The 22,516-nt window shown below is 39.4% G+C and overlaps 1 protein-coding gene across 19 annotated transcripts in view; it reads left to right on the forward strand.

Annotated features, from left to right (window-relative positions):
• The window catches only part of SOX5 (SRY-box transcription factor 5), a 655,394-nt gene that overhangs the window by 566,363 nt on the left and 66,515 nt on the right, over nt 1-22,516 (forward strand). The window lies entirely within an intron of this gene.

The raw sequence follows: 22,516 nt of genomic DNA on the forward strand, positions 1-22,516 counted from the left end.
GAAAAAGCTCTGTCCTGACAAGCACTTTTAAACTGCTTAAAAGTCACTTAACGTGATTATGTCCTTTTAGGCTGTAAGCTCTTCAGAGCAATGACTGGCCCCTCCTACAGTGTTTTATGGTACCCAGCACATTTTAGGCACTGCTGTAGTGCAGATAATTAGCGATTATACTAATTTAACATAAGCAATTAGAAAACAGGTGGAAAGAGACTAAAGAATTTTTTTTGAGCTACATTAAAAAGTTGGCCTGGTAGCTGGATATATGTGATTCAAAACTCCCAATATCATTCCAAATTTTGGAGGTATTAGGGTGTCCATGGCTCTTAATGACAGCGGTGCAGATGTGCCTCAGGTATTCCTGATCAGCCCCACAACCCTTGTCAAGTCATTGGAATTACGAAAATGTGATGTCCGTCTCCACAGTTTGAATTTTGTTACCTGCCATGTATGCTTTGGTGGTAGGATGAAGCTGGGTAAAATTTGGGACTCAATGGAAATCAAGATCCAAATCATCTCTAGTTCTGCAAAATCCAGATTGACACTCTTTTGTAGAAACAAAAAAATTCCCATACTCTCCATTGCTAATTTGTCTCCCTGCTCATTATTATTTGCCAAGTCACATGGAACGGCAGAGCTTTATACCTGCTTGGAAAAGCTCAGCATTTATAAACAGTATGTGTAAAATGCATTCTCAAACTCAGTTTGGCCAGCATCAGTATGAAGCAGACTCTCTACAACATCAGATATTTCAGTTGTTTGGCCAGCACATGAGAGCGTGGGACATAGTTCTGGGGAAGATTTTTTTTTTATTTTAACACAGCCAGCGGAAGTTAGCTGAGTTTCACAGAAATAGCTGCCAGTGTGTAAGCTGACACATTCCATGCACCGCAGAGGTTAATACATTCATTCCTATTGTGCCTTTGTATGAAAAGCTACACTGTCTGTGTGTTAGTTTCTGATTCTGTGAGTTACAAATAACGTAGGCGGCTTAAGAATCATGGGAGCCATAAAAGTCATCCTTCTGAAATGAATTTTGAGGAGCAACGTCAGTATTGATAAAGTGCTTATAATAGCCAAACACACATGAACACACATATGGAAGAAAGAGGGGGAAAAAAAAAAAAAGAAAAAATGGAGCTATCTAGCAATGAGAAAATAGAGGTCTGAGTCTAAGTCTCCTTATTTTTGCGGTCATTTGAGCTAGTCCTAAAATAATGCATCAGTGCTCCAGTAAGTTGGGAGGATGGTTTACTTTCATTTCAGGACCAGCTTTGGGCTGTATCTCTGCATGTGGTGGGCTGAAGAATTCTGATTAAAATAGGCTTTGTCACAATGACAGTTTCCTTATAGAAGGGTGGGCTTTGTGCAAATGTGACTGACTTCATAAATACCTTAGATGAGTTTAAGTTGTGGAAAACTTGAAAACCTCAAAGGCCTCTTGCTTGTGTGCAAAGGAGAACATTAAAATCAAAGTATTGACCAAATTCACCTATATTGTTTTGCTACATTTTATTTAGTCTGGAATTAAAGGGAAAATTTGGCAGCCAGTCAGGGGGAGGTTCAAATTACTAACTCTGTAGACTCCAAATCTTTCAGACTTGTTCTCTAAGGGTATGTATATGCTGGAAAAAAAGTGAAGTTGTCTTTCTTCATGTCTTAACAGTGATTTTTAGCTATTGGTGCAACCTGTCTAATAGAAATTGGACATGCCTTTTAATTTCTGGTACCATTTGAAAAAGATAGACTGGACATGCTTTGAAAAAGGTTTTATGATACAGTACTCGGAACAGACTTTCACCCATGCTAACATGAGTGGAGCTGAACCTAGTGTAGCCGCTAGCCTAGAAGGATTGTGCCTCCCAAACTCTGTTCCAGTTTAGCTCAGTGATGACTGCTGCTTCAGTCAGGAAACATACATGGTGTTTGTTGTGAAAAACTGCTCCAAAACCACCTTTAAGTGGCACAAGTGAATGTGCAGCCATGACAGTCTCTTTCAAGGAGGAACTCTTCTTACTTCAGACATTCCCTTACATTGCATGTAACCGTAGTGTTCCCTACAAACCCTCTGTCCTCTAGTCCTCAGAGAGTAGAAGGTCAGAAAAGTACAATGTTCCTACTTTTCTTCTTTTTCTATCCTCCCTATCATTCATCTTTCAGGCTTTGTATACTAAAAGCAGTAGTTTTCAGGAGAGATCAAAGAACCTGACACAATGCTCAGTTTGTTGCTCCCAGCAGAATTTGGTAAACAACGTTGTCTTAGTGAAGACAAAGCCAAGGAATTTTTCTTGTTTGTTTGTATAGCGATAAACATGTCTTTGTTATTTCATTAGAGAATTTTAAGTCGGGACATGTCTGTAGTAGCATACTATGAGATCAACAGGAAGTACTTTTTTTATCCCTGGTTCTCAAAATTGAATTTTCTTTTTGTAAATGAAATGCACGCTGTATTTATGGAAAAACAGCTAACACCTGATTGTTTTCCTGTGGCAAAGATACTCTTTGTCAGTGAAAACTTAATCTCTCATTTCAAAATGCCCTGTTGATTCCCACTGACAGGTTTGTAATCTGAAGCCCTCCATTGCTCTCCCTACCTTTGAGTCCTCACTGGAATATACAGATTCTGTCATCTGATATCCACCACAATTAGCTGTACGTGATTGCCTTTATTTCCAGTATCCACAGACAGACTAATGACTCAATACGAACAGAAACTAAAACTTCCATTGTTAGATGGCGGGAAAGGAGTAGATGGATGGGGCCATGTTGGAGAAGCTGGAACTAAGGCCATGCATGCTTGAACATGTCCTCTGATAAAGAGCTATCAGCCCTGCATATTCACTCATACCCCCATTTAATGGCCTAACTGCCATTTGAAAAAAAGTTTTTAGCTTTCCTCTGCTTATGAGAAGATTCAGTCCCAAACATTGTGTGAAGTATCATTTTAAAATACGCCCTCATTGCAGTAAAATCCCTTTTGGTTAGCATGTGAGTTTCTTATGTTGGTTTTTCCTCTGTAAATTTCCTATGGTCTTGTTCTTCAAGAGTGATGCAGCACAGTGATTCTGTTTCAAATGAATGAGAACAAAACTGAACTTAGCCTTGCCACTGTGTTTTGCTGAGTAAGGCTAATGAATTGAAAGTACTGCTGTACGCCTTATACGAACGTGATGTTTTCCTATATGATTCAGCAGATGAGGGAATTACATTCCTTCATCTTGAAGATCAACATTCAAAGCTGTACACATAGATATCATGTAACAAGTTTTATCCTGTAAGCATAGGTATTCATTTAACAAGTGATTATTCTAATACTGGTCATCTTGGCCATACCAGGTATGAAACAGACGCTTCCAGAAGTCTGAGCAAATTCAGTATAAAATCATAGAATCATAGAATGGTTTGGGTTGGAAGGGACCTTCAAGATCATCTAGTTCCAAGCCCCCTGCCATGGGCAGGGACACCCTCCACTAGACCACATTGCCCAAAGCCCCATCCAACCTGGCCTTGAACACTTCCAGGGATGGGGCATCCACAACTTCTCTGGACAACCTATTCCAGTGCCTCACCACCCTCACAGTGAAGAATTTCTTCTTTATATCTAATCTAAATCGACCCTCCTTCAGCTTAAACCCATTACCCCTTGTCCTGTCACTACACTCCCTGATAAACAGTCCCTGACCATCTTTCCTGTAGGCCCCTTCAGGTACTGGTAAGCCACAGTAAGGTCTCCCTGCAGCCTTCTCTTCTCCAGGCTGAACAACCCCAACTCTCTCAGCCTGTCTTCACAAGAGAGGTGCTCCAGCCCTCTGATCATCTTCATGGCCTCCTCTGGGCTTGTTCCAACAGCTCCATGTCTTTCTTGTACTGGGGCCCCCAGAGCTGGACGCAGTACTCCAGGTGGGGTCTCACAAGAGCAGAGTAGAGGGACAGGATCACCTCCCTCGGCCTGCTGGTCACGCCTCTTTTGATGCAGCCCAGGACACAGTTGACTTTCTGGGCTGCAAGCGCACATTGCCGGGTCATGTTGACTTTTTCATCATCCAGCCTCTCCCAAGTCCTTCTCCTCGGGGCTGCTCTCAATCCATTCTCTGCCCAGTCTGTATTTGTGCTTGGGACTGCCCCAACCCATGTGCAGGACCTGGGTCAGATATATATAAAAGTAGTTGAAATGCAAATTCAGAAGTCTTGGTGTGAAATCTCCTGTGATCTACATTTGAAAGTGTAGATCTTACCCAATGATATCTGGTGGGTTTTTTTCTGAGAAAAAATAATTCCTGCGTGCTTTCTAAGCATTAGGAAACAAAGGACCTGATCGCCTGATCTGAAAATTGTGAGGAATCTGCACCATTGGGAGTGTGTATGGTTCAGATTTCCCAGATTATTTGATAACCAAATAGTGACAATGACTGATTAATTGGCAGTAATACAAATGCTGTGTATACCCATAACTATATTGAATGATAATGCTGGATGTATAATGACAGCTGCCTATGTAATGTTACTATATGGACATTTTGTGTCCTGTCAAAACAGTATAGCAGTCTGATGTAATACAGACTTTCTGCAAACATCTGTTCTTGGAAAAACACCCCAAAAAGTTTTGAGTGCCCACGTTCAAACTTTCTTCCTTCTTCATCTTAGCATGAAACAGGACATCGTGGTTATTGGTGGTCGTATTCAACATTATGACCAAACCTGTCACTATATGGATGAAGAGAACCTGATGTCAGCATATGAGTGTTGAAAGCATTTTAGCTGAGTCTCAGTTCTGAAGACCAGCCATTTGAAGAATCTGATTCTCTTTGGCTGTTTGTATAAAGATAATGAGCAGATTTGGACCTCAAACATATCTGAAAAAACAATTGGGCCAAGTTTTTTAGTCTGCACTTTCTCTGTTAAGTACCAGGGCCAATTTTCTTTTTTTTTTCTTACTACAATTTTTTTTTCTTGCTACTTACACCATTCTTTTCAGTGCTGTGGGAAGATGCATACCAATGGAACTTAGCATACATAGTCTGGACCATGTTCTTAGAAGAATTAGGGCCACATGTAGGTACTGACATAAATGGCTAGATTTTGAGAAAAGTTAAACTCATTCGGAGTTTGAGTGCTTCTCAGAGTTGTTCATCTTGCTGTTATTTAGGTGTCTGACTCATTACAAATTTTCCTTTGGAAAACCTTGCTTCTAGGTATCTTAAGGGTCACAGTCTTCTGTGGTCTCCGTGTTTGTTTTACCTGAAGGGAACAGAACAGATAGAGCTATTTAACAAGTATACAGGGACTGATCAGAAGATAGACTGTTCCAATGGTTATATGAGTATTACGTAAAACTTCTGTTCCCTATGAAACAAAAATAAAGCATGAGGACTGCCTGCTCAGTCTGATACCATTTTTTTTTCTTACATGCTAGCTTCCTTTTGGCTTCTGCACCATTGCAGGGATGAGCTACATCTCTCCACTTGCCAGTTCAGGTACTTCTCTGAAGTATCTCCTTAAATTTCATTTGAAATGTTGCTGATGATAGAACTTTCCCTCTCTCTTAAAGAGATGGCACTATATTTTCGTGCATTAATTGTCAAGCACATTTAATATTTTTTTTTGCATATCTCTTTCTGATTTCTTACTATAATCTGTAGACATAACCAGTTTTGACCAAAATAAGCAGTTGGCCTTCCCATGTTACTACACTTCAAATCTGTGAAAGACGACCCTGAAAAAACTGTATGAACACTGTAGTGATACATCTGAATACTGAAAGCTTGATTTTTTCTTTGTATTGGGGAGCCAACTTGCCAGAGCTGCAAAGACGTACGAGTTATTTCTGATTGAGAAGAAAAGTCCGAAGCCCTGTTATTGTCTCTACGGAATGTAGCCAAGAGATGGCAATACTTTATCCATTATTCATTTACTCCGCAATCTACATTCATGACCTCTTTGGGATATTACTATAACCAATTCTTTTCCTACAAGACGGTAAACCATTTCTTAGCAGTGCAAGGTTATTCCTTCTATTTGCTGGGCAGTGTCTACCTTTAAATACCATCTAAGCTGGCTTTTCAACAGAGAGTCACTATCCTTTCACTGTTTGCTTTTCTACTTTACCTGTTCTCATTAATAGGACTATGACTTAATTTGTAGGGAATGAATCATTAGTGCACAGTTTAATTACAATATTATAATACTCATGCAATCCACTTAAGCATAAAAAAGTAGAATTAGTTTTTCACTGTGAGCACACACATCTGGGGAAAAAAACAGCTAAGTACATGAAAAGCGACATTTCTCATTAGCATAACGAAAAGATGGCAGTTGTCCATCTGCCATTAGCTCAGTGTATTGCGATGCTGTTTCTGATGGCCGTCACAAATAATGATAATAATAGGAGTAATAAAACAACATAATATGTATACTTTTTTTGTTGGACGCCCTTTTATATATTTTTTAAAATCATGCAGATTCTATATTCCCTACGTCTGTCCACCACTTGTTTCTGGCTTTGTAAGTGAGTGTGTTGGCCACTAGATATTCACCACCTGTTCTGCAAATTAGTAGCCAAGATAGCCATTTTAAAAGAGGTCATTGAAGACCAAGGTCCAGTTCTTCAGCTAGAAAAATGGGGCACAGTACTCCTCATGTAAGTGAAGCTACAACCATCGAAACAGGGTGAAGATCTCTATGTGGGTGTGGGGTAAGTTGTCTTCAAAAATTTGAACTTGCCAAGATATCTTATGAAGTCTTAGTGACAATTATAAAATATTTGTTAAACTGTAAGTAAGGTGTGGGGTGAGGGGCTATTGATTGCCATGAGCATTGTTGAGCAGTCCCTATGTTTTTAAATGAAAAAAGTACCTCCCAATTAACTCAAAAGCAATCTTCACAACACCAGGATGCAACTAGTCCTCACTTTCCGGATACCTGCTGAGAGCTAGAGATTGTGATAGATTGTGTAAAAGCATGAACCACAGAACATATCAGCTCAAATAAATCTTGTTCATGGTGGGTAAATGTGCTTTGCAGTTGGCATCTAAACAGCCCATACTTGCCTTTGATATAATCTTACACAACGTTATGGGTAAACTCAATATATTCTATCAAAATAGATTTGAATGAAAAGCTTGATCGCATCATTTTACCGGAATCCAATCAATTTACAAAAGACAGTCATTATGACGGACTATATCTAATGCTTTATATTTTACTCACCACTGTGAGTGTCTGAACATAGGCACAGTGGACATTTACTGGCAGTAAATATACATGGTAAAACAATATCATGGCTACTCTGTGGGTTGTCAGATGATAACTCCCTCCCCAGCCCTCCAGGGGAAAGAATTAGCAGTGGTAGCATATTCATTTTATCTAGATTAACAGTCCTTTCTGCATAACTTTCAGATTCCATCCATATCTATGAAAAATGAAGAAGACTGAAAAATGACCAGCCTATCTTCCTTCCAGTTGTAACTCAGGCCTGCTGTTTGCTAGCAGACCTCTGTCTGCATGAGTGAGTTTTCTTGTAGGTTAAAGAGACTGAATTCCCTCTTCCCCCTCCCTCCGACCCTGAGCCTGCAGGGCAGACAGACAGAAGCACACATATGATTAATACAGCACAGCTGCAGTAGTGACTCATTTGCATATGTATTAATAGAGGCAAAAACAACAATTCAATTACATACAGAGACATTCTGCATACTAAAGAACATATGCAAATAGCCTGGAAAAAGTGCAGCCAGCGTTTTCTCCGACTTTCCTGAGCCCATATGGGCTAGCATCAGAGCCTAGCAGTTTTCAAGAAATCCCCTTTAGGAAGAACCTGTTACAAGATGCTTATACAGCTATTACTCCTCCTCCCCCCACCCTCCCCGTGTTCCCAGAAGGCGTTTGACATTTGGACAATGGAAATAGCACAAGCAGTGTCTTTTCCATGTTATTTCATATTTGCCAGCCTTCAGCTTCGTATCGTCGTCTCTTCACATATAAGACCTAGCGTGAAGAAACCCAGTCCTTCACCCTGTTTTCCATATGCCCACATTTATTCTATTTTTCTTTCTCCACATCTTCTGCACTGTTTCCATTTTCCTTTGTCTTTCTCTCTCTCAAGCTTTCTGTTATCTTCTTGTCTTCTGCAAATTAGCAAAAGATGACCATGTCTGTGCCTTTTTCTTGTAGTGACCTTAAATGTCTCATAATAGTATAATGCAGTGATTTTCTGCTAGGGGGCCATGAATACTTTTAATGGGTCTGAAAGGTGTCTCAGAAAAGTTAACCGATTGTAGATAGGATTTTCTGTCATGATACATTGGTCTTTGTCTCTATGAAGAAAGTTGTGGAGTTCTCAAACCAAAAAGGTTGAAAATCACAACTACTAAATAGTTCATACTACAGGTGATATGGATCTTTGGTGCAGAATCTGATTCTAGTAGTAGAAACAGATGTCCTCTAAATCTCATGGGAATTTAATAGGCAATGGTTTTGAGCATATTTAAAAAGCTGATTGAAAGTATTACAGCATTGGAACTTAGGCTATAGGAAGGTTTACTTAAGCTATAGGAAGGCTTACTTAAGCTACAAATAGTTTCTTTAGCTAGGAGTTATTCCTTATGTCAGTTTGTGTAATAACTAAAACATCCATTATACTAGATGTATGTACTCAGTATACTTCTTCACACGGGCCATTCGCACACTGCGATACACAACAAAATATTAGGCCGTGATCCATACCCAGTACACTAATTTCTGGAAAAGCGTGACATTTGACATTGTCCTTTATGGACTACATAAACAGAGTTGTATTTCAACTTGAAAAGAGATAACAAGTCACTAAAAAATCTTGGAAACCTGACAAAGCCATTAAGATGCCCAACTGCCTTGTTTGGGTGGCAAGCCCTGTGTTTTAAGCAGTCTAAATTACTGGCCATTTGTTTGAAACGTCTCTGCGGTGTGAGCGGGGAAAATAGGTCATGCAAGAAAGAGTGTGTAACTGTCTGGCAAGCATACTTGCGAGGTCAGGTCATCCTTAATTTCTTTTCTCTCGCAAAAATGTTACACTTCTTTCTTTTTGGGGTTAGCCTGACAGACAGAAGCAGATTACTCCTTGATTATTTATAAGGCATTAATTTTAGATGAATATTGCTGAAGTAACTGACATCATAAGTAGTTTTAGCAGCCAGCAGAAGAGCCTGTTTGCAGATTGGAATATGACAGTCTTCACTTACACAACATCCTGTCTAGGACAAAGCCTGAAGTGTAAGAAAGAAGAGCAGACTGGAGGAGTGGAGACATAAATATCAGCTAAGACTTTCTTGATTCTTCCGTGCAGTATAACTGGGGCTTCGGATGGTTGGAATGGTGGTGTCAATGTTATGAGTTCAGCCAGCTGCAGGACAAAACCTGTGTCAAAATAGCAGCAATGGCAACACCTATCTGCCAGAGTCTTAAACCAGGGAGGGCAGGAATCATCTCAGAATTGTCTTACACTGCCCCGAAGTAGCTTCTGTTGAGAAAGAAGTAAATAGCCACCTATGTACATACACCTTGAGATAACCAAAACAATGCCTCCCTCCCTACATTGGCAACAGAACAAACCTGTGAAGTGCTTGTGTTTCACAGAACGTGGTGTTTTGTGGCTTACATTCGTTTGGAATTAATTCTCCCTGGAAAAGTCTGTATGAAAAAGTCTGGTAACAAAACCAAAAAAACATTTTATTTTTTTTTCCAACTTTGTGCCCTTTGCGCATTCCAGACACTGGGTTTTGAAATAGTTGGCTTACGCTACTGGTTTTCCTATTATGTTGTTTGCTCTTTCGGAGGGATGTTGCTGAAAAGAAGATTATATAATCATGCAAATAAGATTGTATAATCCTGAGCAAATGGTCCCGGGGGGGGGGGGGGGGGAGGGGCGAGACGGGGGACGGGACACAGGAAAGCACACCGAGTTGGGCTTGGTTGGCTGCGGGGGCACCGCTCTGAAACCATAAACTGGGGGGTTATGGGCGTCCTATAAAACATGAAAGCTGCCGTCAGACTAGTGAATTTTTCTGGATATTTTTGGAATTCATTGTCTTCATGCTGAGCTCTGCCAATAGTGTATATTTACAGTGCCTCAGCAGAACGTCGTGACAGACAAACACACAGGAAAACTGCAAATCAGTAACATGCACACTCTTCAGAGCTTGGGGAACAATGCTACAAATAACAAATAACTACAGTGAGAAAAGCTGACTTATGCAAAACTAACTGCTTACTGACACTTATTTGCTCCTTTAGGTCCACAAATCAAAGTACTACCTTTTAGGCATCCCAAAAGTTAACCCAAGAAAATCTCCCTTGAAATCTTGCTAGCTTTGTTGTACCTAGGTCATTTGACATGATTTGCTGTTAGATGCAGATCGATATTACATATGAGCAAGTAAGAATTTTGATTTATGTCTTATTTCTTACTACAGTCTTGTTTATGATGGTTCTTTTTTCTCTGAAGTTTTAGGTCATTTCCAGTTGACAAGGCAGAATGGGATAGAAACAAACAGCATAGTAAATGTGTGCACGGGGAGAGTATCACTGGCCAGTGATACAACTTGCATACAACTAGAACAGTGCAAGCCATTAAAAGTTCTTGTGCTCTTATTCTCATCCTGTCTTTCTTACGTCTGATTCCTTGCCAGGGTTAACTGTTACCAGCCAGGATATTTCAGCATCTTTTATGAATGGAGGCTAATATTAGGCACAGTTTGAAATTGTGAAATACGTAGTTACTGTAGACTATAGATCTAAATATTAGACAACAAACCACTGAGGTCAGGATGCTTGTTCTGTTTGTTTTCTTTACAAAGTCATCAGTTGAATTGAGCTCAGTAGAAGATACCATGGTATCTGGAGATGTAACTTCCAGAGTGTTAAACAGTTATTCTGTTGTGCCTGGATAGCATAAGCCTGTTCCCGAGGTTAAGTCAGAGTGCAATTATTTCCCCAATACCAAGGCTCAGTTTCCTCAAATTCCCTTTCTCCTTTCAGAGGTTCTTAACGTTTTCCACTCCAGTGGATTTTGTAAGATCAGTCTGAACAAGAAAATTTGGAGGCAACAGTACCTGTAGCTCCTGGTGATCCTCAAGAGTAGCTTTTATGTTTGTAACCCACATGAGCTCCACTGATCTCTTGAGTTTGAGTCTAATGCCTAGACTGGCTTCTAAGCATCCCTTTCACTTTGCAGAACTGAATTATTTGTTTACCGTTTTTACCCATGATCTGTTTCTGTTCCTGTCCGTTCATTAGCTATCTAAGGAGAAAAGTATTGCAGACTACTGGATTTACATTCCTTAACCCCTTAGCCGTCGAGACCAGTCACATCACAGATAACTTACCTGACCACAAACATACAGCAGGTTTGTTAAGTCATCTATCTCTGAGACTGACAAACTCTGGAATGACAGAGAGCAGGGCAGTCAGCAAGCTACCGCTTGAGTTATCATTTCCTAATGGACAAACAGATAAATCAAAATAAAAAGCATGTATACAAGAAAGAAAAATGTTTTTAAAAGTCAGTGTTTTTAAGATGGGAGAAGCTTTGAAAACCATATCCAATGATTATTAATACAACAGGAAAGCAATAACTTTCAAATGCTCTCACATTAGTAGAAACAGATTTTTAAAAGCATTTTCCAGCTATATCTGCACCTCTGTGTCTTGCCGTTTAGAGTGATTGCTCTCTCTATTTAAAATCTGCACTACAGCAGAATCCTCTAGCTGTACTGCAAGCTGTAGTTTGGTTTAGTAACCACAGCTGTGCCACATACTGCACCAGCGGCGGCTGACAGGGGCGGTCTGTTTGTGGCATATTGAGGGAGTCAGATTGTCTTTGGGGACTGCTGCAGAGTGGCTTTTCTCAGCTCTGGCCTTTAGGTACAGTATTGTTTTCTTCCAAAGAGGCTTGGGACTGCCAGCGTGTGTGCAAGGGAATGAGGTTAAGCTGTCAGAGATGTGGGGTGCCACGAGAGGTGGTACCCGTCCCTCCACCCGATGCACTCAGGGGCCCAAAAAGCAGCGTCCCCATGTTCCTCCATGTGGGTGCTGTGCCGGGGAAGGCAAGCTGCCCCCCCGGCACGCCTGGGCAGCAAGGCCAGTGACTCGCTGCCCTTCTGAAGGTGACGTGTCCGCTCTGCAGGATACACTTCTCTCCACACTGGAGTGTGAAAATAGCATCTGGCAGCAAAGCCTTTTCTTTGCCTTTTCCTCATTTTTCTTTTCCCTTTCATAGCTCAAAACAGTCTTTACAAATTATAACAGTGTGTTCTCCGTTAATGCACCAAAACATTACAGCTTGTGATAGTGTTATTAAAGTGTTTTGGGCCATTACCATAGAATACAGCAGCATATTTATTTCATTAAGGGAACCAAATGGATCTAGCTGAATTTGGCAAAAGAACATGGCTGAAGTCCTATTTTATCTCTGATGTTGATTTTACCATTACATTCTGAACTTCTGAAAATTAGAAAATTCACGGTAGAAACACTAATAGGTGTGCTACATTTCGTAGTAGGTTAAACTGTCCTTAAATATATCTTACTTTCTTCACAGTAGTTTTGCATTGGTATTTGTTCAATATTCTGATATTTACTTTAAAAACTTGGGTGTTGTTGATGTTTAGGGTAAGCAATGTGTCATGTTTGTATAGCTTACATTTAATTCACTGTCCTGCTGTGTCACCAATAACTGCCTTGGAATATAGTTCCTTTTAGACCAATCAACCCTACTCACACCATTCCCACTATCACAGCAGCCTTGCTTCTTGCTATACGCTGGTCTGATATACTGGTGGCAAAAGTAATTTGGATGGTCTATATCAATGTATGTTTGGGTAAAGAGGCCTGAAGGGATTTGGGAGCCCAGCAATAATTAATTTCTTATGGTGGCTTTGAAAATAGGATATACAACATTCACACTTAATCCTTCCTCCTTTCCACAGCTGTTTTATTTTTACTGTGATTAGTTTTGTGGAAAGGAAACAGTCATCAAAATTGTATCAGAATGTTTGATGGTGAGGTGGCGTTCATTCAGTAACTCAGTTTTCATTGGATACAGGGAAAGACGTGAGTATTCAGCATTTCCTACCTCTAGTCCAAGCTGGCCAAGCTCACATTAGTGTGGTAGCTTGTGTTTCAGTGCATAGTGCTTGCTTTCACTTTAAGTGGGAAAAAGAGAGAATGAGCATAATGTCCCAGCGTTTCACGTTGTGTACTAGGATGTCATATCCCATATACTCATGCATTAGAATTTCATTATGGCACAGGTATGGGACTTTAACCAAATTGAATGCTGCCCCAAAAGCAGTGTTGGGTACCCTGTTTTTTATCATACTGGGTGAACATGGGTAGATCATGACCTGAGGTCAGATAGAAAAAGTTAGAGAAGCAGAGATTCTAAAATGAGCCATGGCCAACCCTGTTAAAACTCCAAAGTGTTATGCTTAAATTTAAACATTTTCTTAAGTCTGATTTTTTTTTTTTATTGGTTCATTCAGATAACTTCATTTCACTTCACATTAATTGCTGCTCTGAATCAGGTCCTTAATGGATGTAGGATAGGTAGGTGCTTGCACGTCAAATGTTTCTTTCATATCACACTGGGTGGCATTACAGGTTTGATTTCACTAAAAGGTATTGTTCACAATCAAGTGTAGAAAGGAATGAATACTAAAAAAACCGAGGAAATGTTAGATTAAAAAAAAGCTGATTTGTCACTTTGCTCATTGACTATGAACTGAATAGACTTCTAACCCTTAAAATACTTTCTCCCCCCTTTTCCTTTTTATTGCCTGGAATCTTAAGAGCTTTATCATTTGCAGTCATAAAATGAAAATATACACCAAACCCTCAAAGGGCAAGTATGAAATTAAATTATATTTGGGCAGCTGTAACCTTTTAAAACGATCAGATTCCAGTTAATGTATTTCTTCCTGTTCCGAGTGCTGCCATGGTGTTTGATGGTGGGAAGCAGTCCAAAGGGCATTGGGAGATAATAAATTCACTGGAAATTTCACCCTGAGGCGAGCCTCGATACACCAAGGCTTCCATTTAGTGGGACTGACCTAAAAATCTTGTCACATCCAAAGGTCACTTAGGTTGGAGTTGGTGTGTCCCATCTATCTTTCCCTGGTGCAAAGAATGACAGCTGAGCTCATAAACAGCCATCGGAATATGGAAGACAAGCAGGGGGGAGAGGGAGGAGAGGGAGGAAGGATAATACCGCTGACAACTGCTTAGATTTCCTCTAGGCCAATGAGAATAGATACCATCTTTGGGGTTGCTTGTTTCTGCCACTGCAGAAACGGCAATTCAATTTAAAGAGGTTACAGTTAACCGTGGAAGTCTAAAACAAGTGATTCCCCCCATGTCTGCAAATGCCATGTAATCCTGCTAGTACACATTGTACTGTCCCTGAACATTTCATACTTGTTACCAGTCTTGTTAGTCAAAACAATTTACAGTTTATACAATGCTTTACTTTCAAGGAGGGGAAAAAGTCTAAAAAGCTGTCAGTGGTGACACTGATAGGTGTCATCTGTAAGCACAAGTATTCTAAAGGCAACAATTTGGACAATGGCACTAATTGGAAACAATACTGGAAGGTAAGATATTTTCAATCTTATGAGACAATCTGTGATGTATGTCCTCTAGGATGTTAGTTATTCTAAGCTCATTAAAGTCGGTATAATCCTCCTACACAGTAAACTGAAGCAAAAGGCCTTTCAGGATGACTGTTGTCTTCCAGTCATAGTTCTTTCTTCTGCCCTGGGAAGCTCCAGTGGATCCTTCCTGTGCTTGCAGTATATTAAATATTGGGGGCAGGGCTTAGAGTTGCATAACAGAAGTATATTTGAAGGACAAAGATCTATCTTATCATAATTGGTCTTACTTAATTGGGGATGAGCCGTGCAGCATATGTCCGTTGTATCCTAATGGTGTGAATCTCCTTCTCAAAATTCCCTAAGAGGAGGATGAGAGAGGCTGTCTGTCCATCACTGCTGAGATGCAGGCAGCAAAGATTCCATCTTCTACATCCTGTCTTGGTTGGAAAAAGAAATTGTAGTCCTTCTGAAATGTGGTGACACCCCACTGTTGGAAGAAACATACCATTTATTGTATAAGCATTTGTCTTGATACTTTTTGGAACAGTAAATTGAAGATAAAATTTTAAAAGAAATCATTATGTAAAATCAGTGTAACCTTGGACATATGAGAAAAAAATCAGAATGAAACACCTGTGTTCCAAAATTTGCAAGATACTGAGTAAGTTAGGTATCTAACTCCTCCTGGGAATTTGCTGACATCTCTCCATGAATTTTAGTTAATCAGATCTCTCTGAAGAGAATTGTAAATTGTATGTTCCTTTGCTTGTTAAAACTAAATGGAGTATAACTGTTATTGTCAGAAGTATTTCACACATTTTTACAAACATACTATATTTGAGGCAAACACAGTAAAGAAGGGCAAGATTGGCCAGCTGTCAGTGTTTGTCTTCATTTTCCTTGGGTTCACACTCTATGTTAACATATATGTTCTCTACACAAATTCAAAGTAATTTGCAGGCAACTTTGGGGGAGTTACATACCCTTTCCCACATGTTCTGTGCTGAAAATGTAGCTGTATGCCTTATCAGTTGTACAGCTTTGAGGAAGACAAAGTCACTTTGCATCTTACTTGTGTAACAAGAAAAAGGGAGATGTGTGTTTTTCCTGACCTTCAGAGAGGACAGATATATTTCACTTTAAAAAATTTCAGCAGCTAACCCAGAATTTTAAAAAATGACATAGACACGCTGAGTACAGACTAGCTAGTTTTTTTCCTGGTTTGTACTCAGGATGGTGGGATGAGAATCATCTTTAGCCATGGATGCCTAACCTGTAAAGTTGCAGGTTTCATTATAGTTTTTTAAAGGGAGTTGAGAGTGATTAGCTCAGACCTAGTCAGGTGGATTCCCCACTTACCCCCACTTCGTGTCACTTTGCTACTGTGGTTCAGTTTCCTTTTTCATTTGCCCAGGCAATTCCAGTTAGTGAGCAAGTAACAAGGGACAATAAAGTCAGAATATTTCTGTGATGGCCAGTGGGACATGGAGCCTCAAGGCCAACTGATTTCATATTTCTCTAGTAGTTGGAATTTGTGAAAGACACTGAGTTGGAGTCAGTGCAGACAACTTTTTAACCGCCAAATATGTGTAGCTTCCCTGTGTCAGCTGAGTTTTCTGTCCTTGGGAAGAGGAGATACCCCATTGCGCTGGGCAGTGCATTACTTCCCTATATTTTCATAGCCATATTCATTCCATTTCATGTCAAATGACTTTGGACAATCGACAGTGGTCCTGAAGTATGTTAATGTTGTTAAATACATGATGGAAAGATAAATGGTGAGAATAAGGATTGTATTTAATGGTAATGATGATCTTAAAGGTCTTTTCCAACTTAAATGATTCTATGATTCTGTGATTTGATGCCTGCGGTATTGGGAAATGCTTTTATGTTACCTTAGATGCTCCTTTTATTATAGCGAATATGATCACTTTGACCAAAAAGCCTGTATTATGCCATGATATTAACTGGAGAAGTTGAGAGAGATTTTACAGTTGCTGACTTTGGCAAAAACAAGATGTATCCCTGCGTAATGGAGGACTGTACTGTTTCTTGCATTATTCATGCTTCCCACGCTGGAGTCACAAACATTGGGTAATGTTAATACTTGTCATGGAAAAAATTAATTGGCAGAAATATTTAATATATTAGCGATAGATGGGAGGGCCCACAAGAGACCTTCCCTGTTCCGGATTGAAATGTGACGCGTAATTAGCGATAAAGGAAGGCACTGTATGGAGTGGATCGTTGCTATATGGAGAAGTGAGGAGGATCCCTGCTTGACATTCCCAGTCTCTCCCAAAATGGAGATATATTTACCAGTTGCTAACTGAAGAAGCAATGAGTACTGTTCACCCTCCCACTGTAATGAACAGCCAGTCTTGGAGCAGCATAAAAAGGGTCAATCAAATAGATCGTACATCATATGAGGAGGCAGATGTTAGAACATATTGTAATGGATTGCTGTGCGGTATGTGAAGATGGCTTGTGGAGTACAGGGATGGGGGGGAGAGAAGCTATCAGCGATGTTTTCTGTCATGGTCACTGTAAATATCCAAATTTTTGAGGAAAACTTCTGAACGCAGGAAATCAAAGCATTCGCATTCCTGCTATGTTAGACTTGTGGGTAGAATGATGGAGAGAGAGAAGGAGTAGAAGCACGAGTGCCTCTGTAATACTCTGTGTAATACGAATATGTCTAGGTATTATCTGTGCTCTGCCAAAGTCAGTGTTAGCCTTGGAACGTGTGAGTATTTTACCTGAAAAAAAAATTACAGAGCTTCAGACTATATTAAACACAGAACTGTTAAAATAGCTTCTATTTTAGCAGTGCCCCTAATTCACACCCACTCAAACACCTCCTCGCTCGTTAACCCCATCATCAGACCCAAGTAACTCAAGTGAAATGAGATGGCATTAGGAATGAGGTAATGAACAAAGATTTCTGGATAATGTTATTACTTCATGATAGCAGCTCTTGTTGGTGTGACTACAGTTAAGAGCTGCTCGGTATTTCCATTGCAAACTCTTCGGTACTCCCACCCCTTCTGCTTTACAGACAACTACTCAGCCAGAAGCAATTTAAAATTTGATTTTACATTAATTTGGGCTGTTGTTTTGAATTGAAAAGAGTTTAGTGTTTTGGTACTGCTTTCTAAAACATAAAAATTCTGGGTTTTCCCTCCTAATCCAAATTTTCAGGTGAACAATTTAAAATACGGCTTAGCACTTTTTATAACCCAGCCACATTATTAGCAAGTGAAATATGTCTCCTAAGCATGCACAGTAATTTCAGTATTTAATGTTTTTGGACAAGCAGGTCCGCCTTTATGTTATAAAAAATTCCATACTAAAAAATTGTGTGAAGGGGACAATTTTCAAAAAGCACCATTTTCACTCAGTAGTCTACAGTTTTTATGTCTTTTAAAAAAAAATTACTCAGTGCCTCAAATTGTGTAAATCAACTTTAATAAATAGTCATGGATGGATCAGATGTACTAACTGATTATAGAGCTTGTTACTAGTAGTGTTAATAGAGCGCACGTCACTGGTTGGTAGGATATGTGACTACGTAGGATCCTTTAAGAGATGAGTTAGAGGCTACAGCCTTGTTGTCAATGAATGGCATCCTTTTTGCCTGAAAAACAGGGGTTTTGAGATAGGTATTTCTGCATTCACCCCCTCTAGATTTAAGAGCAAAGTGCTGTAAAGTTAAGGAGAGAGAACACGCTTCCACAGGGTAATCCAGGTAAGCTGGAAGAGTCTGGGACTTAGCAGCTTTCATCAGGATGGCAGTGGAGAAATACAGAGAGGCTTGCATTTCCCATGGTCAGTTTGATACTAAGAAGTAGAAAGGTGACACTTGATATGAGAACACGAGGCTCCAGCAGCTCCTTGTTACCCATATGGATTGGTAAAACTAGAAGCAGCCATCGTATTCCTCTTAGCTGAATGCAGAGTTCCGAAGTTCATCATATAAGCTCTTCTCGTGCTTGGGTGATGCATAGCATGTGAGGAACATAAAAGTTAAAGATGTAATTCCCTTTGACCTTCAATCATGTTATTGTGCCTACAGCTTCTTAAACCTTGAGTACAGCATGTGCCAAAAGAGGCATATTGGCGTGAGTTTAGAGGCTAGATTTAAGGCTTTACGTGCGTGGGCTGAAGTCTGACCATGCCATGTCATTGGACCTTCGTGTTTGCGGTTTCATTGTAGTGAGAGTCAGAAACGGAATCCTGAGGGATTTCAGATGTTTTCAGAGACCACTTTGGGGGGAACAAAGTCTCTAAGAATTAAGAATTAAACTTCTGTACATGTCCTAATGCAATATGCAAAGTGTCACTCTTCCCATTACATCAGTGTAAGCATGGAAATAATGAGATGAACCAGAAAACAGCTTCTTATGTTATTTCCTGAGAAGTGTGCCAAAGCTTCACAGAGGTTTCAGGCTCTCTGGAGTTTTATGGGCTCCATTGGAGGGGGAGTTTTACAGACCACACCTATTTTTATCGTAAAATCAAAGAGTAAAAGATTGAACATCTATTGAGTTATTTCTACTACTTCATTTTGTTCAAGGGGGACTTCTGTATAAATGTAGCAAACTCCAAAATAATGAAATCGAGTGCTTTTCTCCTCAGCAACTTTGTTAACAAATAATGGCGCTCTCCTCCACACACTCTTTGTACCCTGTCATCTCCTAACCTCAAGCATCCCAGTTCAAGAAACAGGGATGTTGTTTTTCTAAGCATCTAAGTTACCCAGCTTATAGCAGTGGGGCCGGTTTGAAGTTGGGCACTTCTGTGAGTTTAAAGTGGATAGGACTCACTGTTGAGAATATTAGGAGGAATCTGACCAGAGCAAAACTCAGCTGGTTTCTGGTTTGAAACAAATCAGATTTGCTCTGATTCAGTGAGGCTCAAAATGTTCTTGATCAAAGTTAGGTTGATTTCTATGTGCTTGGTTGGAATTAGTTTCCCTGCAGGTCTAGTAAGTTTGATTGACCTTTTCTGGAAGCTTTGTCTTCAGTAATACCTAGAACACAAATACTCTGTTTTAGAAGAAGAGGGGAGTCCGTGTGGATTAAAGCCAAGGGAGAAGTACATGCAAGTTGGAGCTTTCCACAGTTCCTGTCGTGTATTCTGCTCTTGTGGAAAGGGATCACAGTGTGCTGCTGGGAATGTGAACTGGTGCCCTGTATTGATACCATGACTTCACAATGGGATCCCATAGGATGAGGTGGGACTTGCCAGCTTTCTGGAGGACTTTGATAATGAGCATGTAAGGCAATGAAAATGAACAAAAATTACAGTCAAGGTAAACAGATTCCTGTTGAAATCTAATAGGACTTATTTGAAAGTTTTCTGCAGTAAAGAAACCCTTAAACTGGACAGCTAGCACTGCAGGTCTGACCTTCTTCTTCCCCAGAATAAGAACCTTACTCTACTTTCTCCACCTCCAGAAATAAAATAAAATAAAATAAAATAAAATAAAATAAAATAAAATAAAATAAAATAAAATAAAATAAAATAAAATAACTGCTGCAGCTGAATAAAGAGGCCATGTTACATCCTATTGGTGTTCCCTGCTAAGGAAAAAGGGAAGAGGAAAAATGTCTTCAGAACTATTCTAGGAATCAATTTGTTGTAGTTTAGCTCTTGGAATAAGTACGTTTTCTTCTGCAGATCAGATGGTCTATCCATCACCAGTCCCTCCCTTTCAATACTCTTTTTCTACCTGTACTTCCTCCTTTACATTTTCTTTTCAGGGAGGCTTGGCACAAGGGCAGCAGCTCAAATGCAGTCCTTAGTTCCCCTTTAAGGCACAAACGTCACATTCTTTCGTCTCTACCCAAACTGGAAGAGAGTAGCTGTGGCTCTCTGAGCCTGTGAAAGTGAGCTCTGTTGAAAATTACTTACGATAGACTAAGAGTTCGTTGCTCTCTGTCTCCTGTGTCTTTATCCAGACCCTTTGACCACATAATACAACTCAGTTCAAAGAGCAAATTAAGCTTTTGAATGAGCTGAGTAGATGTCACTGAGCTCCTGTACACGTCAGATAACCAAGGAACAATGTTAATTTATACTTCCAAGGACAACAGATACAATTGCATGGCACTCCAGGTTCAGAAATATTCTTAATGTCAAGAGGGAAACAGAGTAGAAAGAATATGTTTTTCATTTCACTGTTTAATATCATAATTAACAAATTAAGATACAACCATGGGGGAACTTTAGGAAATAAACTGGGAAAAATATCCAGGTGAAATTTTTTCAACTTATTTGTTACTGAATTTATTTCTAGTCCCCTCCAACACACTATCATTTGGTCATAGGACACTGTTGCTTCCAGTAGGTGATTATCATCCTTCTGCTACCTGCATGGGGGGACTTCAGTATTTTAGGACTCTGTTCTTATTACAGCTTGTCACAAAAGTGTTTCTAGAGCAGGCTGAGTACTGTGGTCCACATGTACTGCAAAATACCTATTTCATTACTTTATTCCTCAAGAAGAGGAGGGACAAGTCAGGAATCTTACAATCATCAAGATATAAGAACCTGATACCATATCAGCATTCAAGTGCGTAAATCCACATTCTCAAAATAAGAAATGCAGTTGACCTTAATCTTTCTACCATGAGCTCTGCACTTAACTTCACGAGAAACAGACTATTCAGATTTGAAGTAATTAATTCAGTATCAGTCCTAAAGCAGCCACAGAGTTTTCCTGACTTAATTCCCTGTTGAATACAACAACTTAAAATGCAAACAGAAAATCTATAAATAAAAACTGGAGAAAGAGTCGCTTAAGGAGATGTGTATAAAATAGTGAAATGCCTTAATTATAGTTCAGCAATCTGAAATATATAGAACCTTATTTACAGTAATTCTACTGGCAGTGTTTGCTTATTAAATACTGTAGTCACTTAATGGATAACAATGAATGATTATATACAGTACCAGTCAAGTAAAGCAATGTAATATGAAATAAGTATTTTGTCAAATGGCCACCATAGAATTTTGTTCTCTCAAATGGGAAATTACAATTACTGGAGTCAGGTGCTCTAAGCTAGTTGCCAAAAATTTGGATATATCAAAAAATAAGCTCTTGGGAAACATACTTGTGGTAAACAAATAGGCAGTAGTGAGATTTTTCCTGCAAGAGTATAATGTCTGGGCCACTTTACTGACTTCAAGCTTCTAATTTGGAAAAGCTGTACTGGGACAGAAGTCTCCATGTGGAACCTTCATACAAACACTTAATCTTCATTACAGAATAGTCAGGTCTACTCTTCGTTACAGAATAGTCAGTGATAAAGAGAATGCAGTTTACAAAACAAATGTCCCTTCTTCTTAAGTTACACATCCCTGTTGTTTATTGGTATTCTACATTACCACTGCCCATCTTACTGTATGCTCCTTAAGGAGTATGCTGTCAAAAGTATGTCCTTCCTGTAAAGAAATTCTTTCATCTTTTTTTCTAACAAAAGAAGTTCTGTGGGCATAAAAATAAATAATAGAAATGGCAGCAAGAATACATTCTATTTTGGTGCTGCATAACAAACTATAGGAATAAATTGTTGCCAGAGTATATATTTTTTTAAATATGTACAATATTAATTACTTTCCTTGAAGGGGACACTGTTCATCTGCAACATTTCATCCAACAAGCTTTTTCCAGAAGACATTATCAAGTTTCCTCTCCAATATGCATTCCATATAGTCATTCTATTTCAATTACTGTCATATGGTGTGAACATGGTATGTATGAATATGTAGGCCACTTGGGCAGTTTTCCAGTTAAAAACTCTTCATTTGTAAAGAGCAGGCAATCTTAAACACACAGTTTACAATGATATTTTATCACAGAAACTAACAGATCTTATTAGCCTCTGATAGGA

The sequence above is a fragment of the Grus americana genome, chromosome 1 (assembly GCF_028858705.1).
Source record: "Grus americana isolate bGruAme1 chromosome 1, bGruAme1.mat, whole genome shotgun sequence".
Classification (NCBI taxonomy): domain Eukaryota; kingdom Metazoa; phylum Chordata; class Aves; order Gruiformes; family Gruidae; genus Grus; species Grus americana.